At 37.4% G+C, this 12270-nt stretch overlaps 1 long non-coding RNA gene across 2 annotated transcripts in view; it reads left to right on the forward strand.

Annotated features, from left to right (window-relative positions):
• Positions 1 to 11239, forward strand: part of LOC123282299 (uncharacterized) — a 92028-nt gene extending 80789 nt beyond the window's left edge. The window contains exons 3-5 of one of the 2 annotated variants that reach the window (XR_011499473.1): positions 4689 to 4743; positions 6849 to 7028; positions 8708 to 11239. This is a non-coding gene — a long non-coding RNA (uncharacterized lncRNA). The remainder of the gene's footprint in view (positions 1 to 4688; positions 4744 to 6848; positions 7029 to 8707) is intronic. The other variant, XR_011499472.1, reaches the window with a different exon arrangement.
• The last annotated feature ends 1031 nt before the right edge of the window (positions 11240 to 12270 follow it).

Below are 12270 nucleotides of genomic sequence, written 5' to 3' on the forward strand. Positions count from 1 at the left end.
TAAGAAATTGTATTTCTTTGTTGCGTATGGCTTCCTGTTCAACACCATGCTTGGGAGATGGATAACTTTTTGCTTATAGTTCTAATTAGTTCATTTTATTGATATATAGGGTTTCACTAGAATTTTGAACATTCTAGTACAGGAATTTGGTAAGCTTGTGTATGCATTTCTGTTGGGTCCATCCCTAGGAATTGAATTTGGGTGTAATGGGTGATATGGTATGCATATATGCAACTTTAGAGGGCGCTACCAAACGGCTTTCCTAAGACGTACGAATTTATATCTCATGCCTGCAATGTGTGAAACTTCCAGCTGCTAGAGATCCTCACCAGCATCTGATATTGTCTTATCTTTTCATCTCAGCAATTCTGATGAGGTAGTAGAGACATTTCACGGTGGTTTTAATTTGCATTTTCTCAATAAACAGAAAATATGACTACCTTTTCCTATATTTATTGGCCAATTGGATATCTTTTATGTGACTTGCTTGTTTAGGTGTTTTGCTCATTTTCCCATTAGGTTTTCTGTCTCTTCTTTGTTGCTTTGTAGGGGTTCTCTACATAGTCTAGATAGAGTTTTTGTAGGTAAATATTTTGTAAATATCTTTCTTTGGTGTTAATTTTGTTATTTGATGAACAAAAGTTATCAATCTATCTTTGTTTTTTAGTTTAAAGCTATTTGTGCCTTGTTTAAAAAAACTTGGACTACTTCAAAGTCATGAAGATGGTCATCTGTGTTTTCACCTAAAACTGTTATTGTTTTACCTTTCACACTTAGATCTCAGTCAATTTTGGTTGATTTTTGTGACTTGGGTGAGTAGAGGTTAAAATACTTTTTTTTCCCCAAATGCATAATCAGTTGATGCGGCCCCATTTATTGACAAAACCATGCATTTCCCACAGCACTGCAGTGTTACTTTTTTTTTTTTTTAAAGATTTTATTTTTTTCCTTTTTCTCCCCAAGCCCCCCAGTACATAGTTGTATGTTCTTTGTTGTGGGTCCTTCTAGTTGTGGCATGTGGGACGCTGCCTCAGCATGGTTTGATGAGCAGTGCCATGTCCGCGCCCAGGATTCGAACCAACAAAACACTGGGCCGCCTGCAGCAGAGCGCATGAACTTAACCACTCAGCCACGGGACCAGCCCCTGCAGTCTTACTTTTATGATAAATTAATTTGACATCTATATGGGTAAAAGTGCTTTTTCAAAACTATTTTTGGTGATTATATCAAACACGAAATTAGGGAAGCTGGTATAGTAAACCCGTATTGCCCACAACCCACCTTCAAAAATTATCAACTCAGGGCCAGCCCAGTGGCATAGTGGTTAAGTTTGCATGCTCCACTTCGGTGGCCCGGGGTTTGCAGGTTCAGATCCTAGGTGTGGACATGCACACCTGCTCATCAGGCCGTGCTGTGGAGGCATCCCACATACAAAATAGAGGAAGATGGGCACAGATGTTACCTCAGGGACAATCTCCCTCACAAAGAAATCCAAAAAACAAAATTATCAACTCATGACCAATTACTTTTCATGTACCTCAGGCCTTACTTCCTCCCACAAATCCCAGATAAAGTATCATTTTATCCATTAATATTTCAGTAGATCTTGCTAAAAGATAGTTTCTTTTTACAGCATGCTGTAATATTATTATATTATTATTGCACCTAAAAACCAACAACTCCATAATATTATCAAATGTCCATTTAGTGTTCAGTTTCTCTGATTGTCTCATAAATTTTTAAGGAAGTTTTTGTTTAAATTAGAATTGAAACAAAATTTATACATTATAAATGGTTGATATGTCTCTCAGTCTCTTCTAATCAACAGGTTTTTCCTCCCTCTCTTTTTGTGTATTTTCCACGTAATGTGTTTGTTGAAGAAACTGGTTCTTTCATTCTCTAGAGTGCCTGATATTTTGGATTTTGTTATTTTAAGCAGTAATTAGTTCCTATTGGAACAAGACTTTTTTAATGTATGGATATTTAGGTAGTGGAAGAAAGCAGCAGTTACCCAAGTGAAGAACAGCATTTGAAATTTGTGCTAATAATAGCTAATGCTTGTGTACCAAAAGTATCTACTTTTATAAACAATTTGTCTAAATAAATATCCTTAATGGATTTCCAGACGCTGAGATTTCTCAACCATGGCGCTATTGACATTGGAGGCTGACTGAGTCTTCGTGGTGAGGGCTGTTCCGTGCTCTGTAGGATGCTTGGCTCTATCCTGGCCTCTTTAAACTAAATGCCGATAGCAGCCCCCCAGTTGTGAAGGTAGAAGACACTTCTCATTCATCCCCTGCCATTGCTTGCCATTATCTTTTTACTCCTATTCTTTGTGTTCTCTCACTTCAACTTGTTGTAAGTTCCTTGAGAACAGGGCCAATGTCTTCATTTATGAATTAAGGTAAGTGATAATTTCTCTGCCTTCTTTATAGGGTCATTATGAGGACCAAATGAAATAATCTTCAAAAAACCCTTTGATCACTTTGTAAAGTCCTAGTAAAAATGTTAGGCATTTTTAGATCTTATATGTATTGGTATTGCCCCACAATATCCAGTAGTGTCTTGTTCGGTACATTGCTATTGACTCCATTTCAAACCAAGCATTTTTCTGTAACCTTCAATGTTTTTCCTATGAATTCTTTTGTCCCTCCTCACACAAAGTAACCAACTTTCCCTCTTGACTTAATTCCCACAGTTTCAAGTTACAGCCTTCCCAACATTATCTCTCAGCTTCGCACACATTGCTCGTTCTGTGTTTCCCACATTCAACCTCCCTATTTCTGCTTCATTTACCTACATGCCTACCCCTCTCCCTAAACATACTCCCACTACATCTCTCTTAATTTACGTCTTCCCCTTCCTTTCTATTCTGTAAATTTTATCTGATAATCTCTAAAGTCTCTTGATATTTTCCCCTCTGCATCTCCTAAGCCTCTGCAATAATTTTTTCACCATATTATTTTTGAGAAAAATTACTGAGTGCCTAAGCACAAGAAACAATTTTTAAAAGGATCAATAGGCATAGGTGTTAGCCTAGAGGAGCCCAGAGGAGAGACAGAGGACAAAATAATGTCAGTGTCAAGAGGCCAGGGTGTAATGATGCCTCTACAAAATGTTGTGAGACTCACAGAGGAAGCCAAAATCTCTGCTCTGGAATTAGGAAATGACATCAAAGAAGTGGCTCTCCTATGTTGACTTAGAGGGGCCTTCTTATTTGAGGAAGAAGTAGGGCAGAGGATTCTGGGCCCAGGAAAGATCATAATTCTTTCCTGGTCAGGAGGCTGTTCCTTAAGATGGATGTGTAGAGTCTGCGGAGTTGAGTGCCTGGAATTTTGACCCTCTGTGTATGCTATTTGTGGGTCTTTTTAAGAAGTCAGAAATCTTATATACCCTTCCAACTGGATTGAAATTTTCAAGAAAGGTTGGACTACATTTGGCATCTAATGTCAGTCTAAACCAGTCACTGGTGTTCTGACGGAGGATGGATGGCATTGATGTCATGCCCACTAGTCTGAAAGCTGTCCATGGCAGCGCATCACCCTTTCCAGTTGTCTCTGTAAAGAGCAAAGCCTAGGCCACTTTCCCTGCCCCCAAATAATCAGGTTGCCATCTTGGGGATTTGAATTTAGTTAAAAAAAAAATTGATACTATGTAGAATTCTCCTTCCTACCGAGCTGTTTTCAATGGAGAGGCCTCTATTCAATGAGAGATTTGATGATTTAACTAATTGTCTTTCTCCCCTGCTTGTAGTCAGAAGAGAGAAAATGTCTCAACTTTGTTGATTTCTTACTATTCCTTCCCTTTCTCTTCTGACTCCCATCCTTCTTCCACTCTATTTCTCCTTTCTCTCTCTTCCTTCCTCCCTTCTTTTTGCTTTTTATTCAGAGATCCTGTCTAGAGGATAACTGAGATCCTCCTGGCTGGAATTTTTTGTGCTGCCCACCAGGGCGTGGGAGGAAGTGCTGAGAGAACACACTTGAGCCTGTTTGGAGGGTTGGAAGATGCCCTGAAGTCTTCTAATTTTTCCAGTAATTTTATAATAAACAGTCAGCAGCCGTTTCTCTGTAAGTTTATGCACAGTGAGGCCCATTCCAAGGACAGTGCAGAGCACTTTCCTCCATTTGTCTTCTCTGTGCAGTGAGTGGTGATCGGCGCCTGTTACTACCACTGAGACATCCCCTCCAGAGGGCCTGAGTGGCCTGACTCATTCTCAGCCATTTCAGTGGCACTCTTATTCTTTTTCTGTTGTTTTTTTTTTTGAGGGAAAGATTTGCCCTGAGCTAACATCTGTTGCCAGTCTTCCTCTTTTTTTCTCCCCCTCCCCAAAGCCCCAGTGCACGGTTGTATATCTTAGCTGTAGGTCCTTCTAGTTCCTCTACGTGAACCACCGCCACCACATGGAACTGACATACAGGGTGGTATGGTTCATGACCTGGAAATGAACCTGGGCCACCGAAGCAATGAGAGTGCCTAACTTTAACCACTAGGCCATCTGGGCTGGGTCAGCACTCTTATTCTTAACACAAACAACTTGATATTATTAATTAATCTGAGAAATATACATCATACTTAAGGACATAATAAAACTTTCTCTGTTGTCAAGTTGCCTAAGAAGCAAATGCACTCTATCTATACTGCTCTTTAGGGAGCCAATGCAAGACAAATGTACTCTTTCTTTCCCCCAGTTGTGATGAGCGAGCCTATGCAGAGAAATGTCACCAGGAAGATCCTTCCTACATGGTATGTATTTTTCTTGTTTTCTCCTCCTTTTATCATTCCCTTTTGTTCCCACTTATCTTCTTCACCTTGGCATTGAGGTTTTCTAACCAATCTCTCTCTGACTTAGTGAGGGGATCAATGACTGACTGAGGGTCATGGTTCCCACTCCATATTTGTTACTCTTCACCAGATAACTTGAAAACAAAGACACTGATAAACCTACTCACAGAATTCATTACCAAATACAACAAAATGTAATTTAAATGTTTGATAAAATGCTGAATGATCATTTTCTGTGCTTTGACCAGCTTACTGAGAGACAGAAGTTATTGAAGGAGGAAATTCTCAGTCTTGCTGAAGATTTCTCTGTAGATAATAAATCTTTCCTTAAGTCAGAATACGGCATTCTGTCCTTCGTGACACACTCTGACCAAGTTGAAATTCCGAATTCATTTCTTGTATAGTTTGACCTTCCTTGTTAATGGCATAAGTATCTATTACATTAAATGGATAGCTTGAAAGGTTCCAGGTCAACATCAGGCCAACAAGGGCAGGAATAGGGTTTTTGTGAGGTCTTGAGGGAGAGACCATGGCTGTGTAGCTCTCCCCTCCTGTCCCCAGCAGTTCTAATCACACAGTCTAAATATGTGACACCACAGTCTAAATACACGACCTGGTAGGAGCATATCCATGTAGAGACTGTGGTCACAGGGACAGAAGGCAATTACCAGTTGCATCAGTTGCCTCCCTCGCTTCCCAGGAAAAAGCTCTGAGTTTCTTATTCAACAACATGCCGTCCTTCTGCTGGGCTGAGGCTGCAGGACTGCTGGAAATCACCTTTCCCAGTTGTCACAAGATCCCAAGGGTGGCAAAGGTAGACTATTCACCCTTCTGTGCATATAGTTAGCACCCTACGAGAATGAAAGTTTGAAAATTTGGCAGAGTCTTAAAATGTCTTAAGTTGCTTTTCAACTACACTTCTTTTTTCTATGTCTGAAGCAGAAGGCAAGTAGCTGAAAATAAAATACTGTATTAAAGCACAAGAAAAATCTGTTATAATTCAGTAAATTAATATATTCTACTCATATAGACATTATTTTCTAAATGAAATGAGAGTTAGGTAAACTATATGCTGAGTACCCTTCAAAGTATCTGCACAAATTTTTTTCACATTCCTGCTAAACCAAACTAATATAATATAAATTTATTTAGTCCGAACTAAGAGCTGATGGATTCAGAGATAGTGCCTGAAGCAATGTCAGGGTTAGGAGACATAGTCCAGATGCCTGCCATCACTTAGAAAACCAACGCCAAAATTATCTTGAAAATTACAAATTTGGTGGGTTATTTTTAGTGTCAGCCAAGAGGAAAACCCAGGGTTTGTACCCTAACAGCAGTGCTTAGTTTTCATGAGCCTGGAATGTAGTCATCAACCCAGTTGAAAATAGGCAACAGCATCAGTGTGGACCAGAACAGAGACTGCATTGCTGTCCGTGTGTGGGGACAAAAGACTAATTCTTAGCATTGTTGGAAAGAGTGACTGCCACATCACAAACTGCTACTGTTCAGACTTCTCAGAAGCTGCATGCAAAATAAAATAAATAACACAACCATCCAGCAAAAACTTTGCACAATACCACTTCAATTTCAGTGGCATCCCATCATTTAACCAGGATAAATAGGTTTCATGCTTTGCAAGCGTCCATATTTTTAGATTCAATCTATGAAACCAAGTATTCTTTAATGAATGGGATGAGATGGCAACTCTTTAGAAAGAAAGAAAAAAACACTTGAGCTTTTATTCTTACTCGAAAGAGAGCTTTGGAATCCATGGGACGAAGCCCATGAACACAGCACGCTGCCTTGCATCTTTCTTGTGAAAGAAAAAGGCAACTGCACCGCCATAGCATGGCCGAGGAACACTTTTGATCTATTATGGAATTAAGATGTGGTCACATTTTCTTCCCACACAGCTAAAATCAGTGCCTTAGTAGCTGGGAAACTATTGCTGAGGCGGGAGGAGGTAATTTTGAGCTGGTCGCTTGGCAAAGATCAGGATTATGAAGGACTGATAGGCCAGGTGTGAGCAGTGGAAACTGAATATGCCTTTGACCATGATCCCACAGAAGCGCTGGACAGTCCTTCCTCCCCTCCCTTCCTCTGGGAACTGGGGAGGTCAGCAACACCCAGCTCTACCAAAGGCCTTTGGAAACAGATGGAGCCGAGGCTGTGGCCACCGACCAGCCCTGGCTACAATCGAGCCTATTTTAAATATACTGGTCTTCTGGAATTCCTAGTTGTTGGAGGTAAGACAAATAAGGCCACAGACATATAAAGAAATAGGAGAAATATAAAACGGGAACTCGGAGTGCAACCTAGTTGATCTGATTCTGTTTTGCACCAATGAGAAATGTAAATTTAAATTATGTATTATAAAAGAAAATATCCTAACTAAGAAAAAATAAAAGCAAGAAAGAAGATACTAAGAAAATATTGTTTGGCTTGTAAGATGCAGACCAAGTTTTCTGCTTAGGGTTTTTAGTGCGTTATCTCATTTAACTCCTTAATTTTCATCAAACCTTGTAGTTTAGAGATTATTAAGTTAATTTTTTTAGCAAATGAAAGAAAACTCAGAAAGATTAAATAGCTTTCCCAAAGTCACAGATATATAGATAAATATGGGAAATATAAAAATAGGAGCTTCTAGTGTAAGAAATGAGAGGGAGGAGTTGGGTACAATTGTAGAATTATTATAAAGATTGTCAAAGATACACCCAAAACATAGATTGAAGAAAGAGTGACGATGAGAATTTACAGAGAGTTTGAATTTTAAATTGGAAAATAGTTGGCAGAATGTTGAGAAAAAATGAAAATCCAAGGTATGATGTCCTAGTGTACTTAAACCAGGATGCTTCAGAAAACTGCTTAAGTAATCCTCAGGAAAGCCACACTTCTCCCCCTTGGTGACATAGTGACACCATATGTGTCCTTTAAATGTGAGATGAGCTCTAAAAGGGGTAGTTGTCTCTTAGTAAAATTCTCCAAGGCTTTTATTGGAGAATTTACCTGAAATCTTATACATTTAGCAAAAATTTCTATTAATATCTGTTCATACTTGTTTGTAAATGGAGATTGGGACATTTAGTCTTGAATTTTGTTGAGTAAAGTGTGGTAAAACTAGGAGCCTAATTACTTGTAAACATTTTAAAAATAGTTTGGGAATGGAGTTGAAATTGTTAGGTATGCCTTGCTGACTCCGTTCTGGTTATCCCTCCTACTAATTTGGTGCCTGTAATTGACACGGGCTTCTATTATAGAAATGTGGCCAGTGAAAAGGGTCATGAGTTATGCCCACATTTTGCCTCTGAGATGGTAGGCATTGTGAATCTCAGTAGATTATAAAGGAGCAGTTTCAGTCCTGTGGCTGTTCCTTTGCTGTAATAAAGTTCTTTCTCACAATTGGAATACAAAACATGGATAGATTTTCTTTTTTAAGAAGAACAAGCTCAAGTCCTGAGTCAATTTTACATTTTCAAGGGTTTTAGTAACGTTGGTGAAATGACAAGTGTGGTAAGAATTTGGCAGCCAAAATCTTTCTCTGGCCTGTAAACTCATTTACTATTATCAAATTTTATCTTACTTTCTGGTTATTTTATTTTATTTGTACATATTTTATTTTCCAGCTAGTCTGGTACCATTTAAAATTCTTTGTAGGCTGCATAGTGCTTTGCACATAAGTAGTTTCTCAAATATTTACTACTGAAAGAACTTTAGACTTTAATGATGGATTGAGAATAATTTATTCCCTTTATCTATTTAAAAGGGAATGTTATGATCTTTTACAGTGTGTTGATGTGCAAAATAATAAACTAGAATTGGAGCTTATTTCAAAAGTCAGATTATAAAACTTGAAGACTGTGAAAGAAAGTGCTATGAATTGTGAATCTATACATGTCTAAAATAATGAAAAAGCCATTTATTCCAGGAGATGTCCTAGGAATATATCTGCTGAGCACAAGCTCAAAGTGACTACATGAAAAAAGAAAAGAAAAAGCAATACATTGTAGAAGTTGGAGGAAAACAACCACCACCAATATTTTGGATGCCTTGGGTTCATTTTCTTTGCACATATTTGTTTTAACATCAATCTGAGAGCAAGAAACAAGAGAACAATGTGTAAAGACTCGCTTTGGCGTGCAAAGGCCAAAATCTCATTGACTTTGGAGACTATTGCATAAGGATGGGTGTGATAAAGGAGTAGGAGGGAAAATTGGGCTGCAATCAAATGAGTGAGCCGTAGAGACTCTACAAGGTTCTGGGATTTCAAACAGTTCTAATTCAGAGGAGCAAGGTGCCAGCCAAACTAGTTGTATTGGTAATTTCAAAGTCACGTAACATTTACTGTCTACATACCATACTTCCAGAGGAAGAGTTCAAAGCTAAAAATTCGAGAGGAGAGAAATATTGCTGTGAATATTATAGAGAGACAAGAGAATACTGTGTTTTCTACTACTCTGTAAAGAATGGCTTAATCAATGGAAGAAATCATCTTTAATTAACCATCTATTTCCTGTATTAGAGAACCCAGTTTTCTTTAAATCTTCTGATGCAGTGACTGAGGTTAATGCTCGAAAGTTGCATGTGTGGAACCCCTCTCTTGCGGTAAAGTGATGTGAAGTGATAGAATCAGTCACTGCAGACTCTTTCAGTTGATCAAAAGATTATTTGCATGAAATGTTGAAATGTAGCGATTTAACTGAATATTCAAATCAAGGAGGCAATTGGTTTGAAAACGCAGCAACATGTGGTGATCATTTATTTTCATATTTCTGCAATGTAATAAAGAAAATGTATGATGAATGTTAAAGACAGAATAATAAGGCCTTTGAATGTACATATGATTGAAACAAGCCAAGAGTTGTTTTGAAAAACGGATGGAAATTTGACAGCTAAAGACTGATGAAAATCCTGTTTGCATGAAGACAATGTTTTTGAATTTTGCTCGTTTGATAAATAAGGAAGCCTAAATAGGGATACTTTTTTATTTCTGGACTATCTAATCCAGATAATGATAATTTAAAACATCACAATAGTCAACGTTCCATATACAAAATACAGACTAGATCCCTAGGAATATATGCATATTTAAAAAGGAGAATTAGTTCAACCCAATATCACTATCAAAAAGTTAAATCAAATAAGTTAGAATTTAGTTTTTACATTTTAAATGAACATAAATCAAGAGTGGAGAGTGGCATGAAAATGAATAAAAAATAATTTTAAAGTACTGTGACGTCAGATGAATTGGGAAATATTTCAAAGAGGAAGAGACTTAAGCAGAAATTTATATGAGAGAAGTGAGCCATTACCTTGTTTTATTCACAAAGATATATATTTAGAAAGACTATTCTATGTGCTCAAGAAAACAACTGATTTTCTTAGGGTCTGAAGCCATGTTTTTAGGTGAGGAGCTAACCTTTCAAAAGCACTAGATGCTTCTTATTTGTGACTTTAGGGTAGCACGGAGCTAAAACGCTGGTTTGCTTTTGTTAGTTTACAGGAGGAAGATGAGTGAGATTCTTTTATCTGTGCACTTCTAAGGATCTGTCCTTTTCATTGGGAAAATTAATTGCCAGCGTTCATATCCTGAAAAAATGGTTCTCCCATTTTCTTTCTCTTCTTGAACTCCCTCCTCCCTTATTTGTAATAAAATGCAGTCATGTTCTTCCAAAAGAGGAAGTCGAAATGAAATAATCAGAGACATGTCAACATCACTTTGAAAAATAAGGTGCCAGTATACGCTACCAATACCTGATGCCACAAGAAAAAACCTCACAATATTTGTAAATATATTGGAAAGTAGAAATCTAAAGACAAAACCATGGGTTTTATATAATACCTTGTCCAATATTAGTAATAATGCTGGCATATGACGCTTTTGACAGCACTGTGATCCCTCCTCAGAGAATGTAGGAAAAGCAATTTTCTGAATACCTTTTCATTTCAAGGTTCTGCATTTCTAATTTTAGTAACAAATTTAGACAGGCCAGAGTAATGCGCTGATAGGGTCACAGTTCTTGGCTCAATGAGTAAAAGTGGAATTGTGCACTTTCTGAATATATTAAATAATTTTTAAAGTCAAGTTTATTGAGGTGTAATTTACATACAATAAAACGCTCCTTTTAAAAATATATGGTTCAATGAGCTTTGGTTCAATGAGCTTTGGTTCAATGACAAATGTTTACTATAATTAAAAATATAGAACATTCTATTACCCCAAACATTTCAGTCCTTACAATCAATGCTCTGTTCCCCGTCCCCAGCTCCTGACAACGACAGATGTGGTTTCTGCTTGTAGAATTTCCTGCCAGACTTTTCCAGAACATCATATAAGTGGAATCGTAGTGCATGCAGCCTTCTATGTTTAGGTTGTTTGACTTACCATAATGCTTTTGAAACCCATCTATGTTGTTGCATGGATCAGTAGTTTGTGTCTTGTTGCTGAGTGGTATTCCACTGCATCAGTGTGCCACAATTTGTCGTCTGTTCACCCAGTCATGGATATTTGTGTGTCTCCAGTCTGGGGTTATTACAAATGAAGTTTCTCTGAAAATTTTCCTGTAGTTCTTTGTGTGGATGTATGTTTTATTTCTCTTTGGTAAATATCTGGAAGTGGAATTGATGGGTTACAGGGTAAGTGAATGTTTTAATTTATAAGAAATCGTCAAAGTGTTTCCAAAATGGTAATTCCATTTTGCATTTACACTAACTGTGTATGAGATTTCCAGTTTTTCCATGTTCTTCCTAGCACTTATTTTCATTTTTGTCATTTTACCCCACTTCACCTATAAGAATCTGTCAACAATTTGTTCCTATTCCTTTTCTCTCACCCTTTGTGCTTTTGGTCAGACATTCTGCTGCTACACATGTTATGAACTTCTCAATACATTGTTACTAGTTTAAACAGTCAGTTATTACTCAATGTGAGTGAAAGCAAGGAAAAGAAACCTACTTTATACTTACCACATTTTTAAAATTTCCACTGCTCTTAATTCCTTTGTGGAAACCCACATTTCCAATTGATATCATATTCCTTCTGTCTGAAAAATGCCTTTTAACATTTACTGTAGTTTTAGTTTGCTAACAATGAATTCTCTGTTTGGGGGTTTTTTTGGGGGGATATGAAAATGTTTTTATTTGATCCTCAATTTTGAAAGATTGTTTGCTGCATATAAAATCCCACATTGACACAAGTGGAGAGAGAATCATGTAGGATAAGATGATCAGATGAGTCAACCAGTAACTAATATTGCAGAGAAATAGAGAGAGCAAAGAAAGAGAATAAGATTTGCCAATTAGAATATCACTCATGCTTCTTAGGACATTGGCTCTCTATTTGCAAGAATTAAGGAGAAAATGTTGATAGTGGCTGTAGCTTATTTTACAGGAAACTTGGTTGTAAAATTAGAAGACAGAATAATATACTGATAGAATAGGATATCAAAATGATCTTACTGGTTTCATTGGTTTATTTTTCAATATATCAAC

This window comes from Equus asinus, chromosome 30 (genome assembly GCF_041296235.1).
Source record: "Equus asinus isolate D_3611 breed Donkey chromosome 30, EquAss-T2T_v2, whole genome shotgun sequence".
NCBI classification, from domain to species: domain Eukaryota; kingdom Metazoa; phylum Chordata; class Mammalia; order Perissodactyla; family Equidae; genus Equus; species Equus asinus.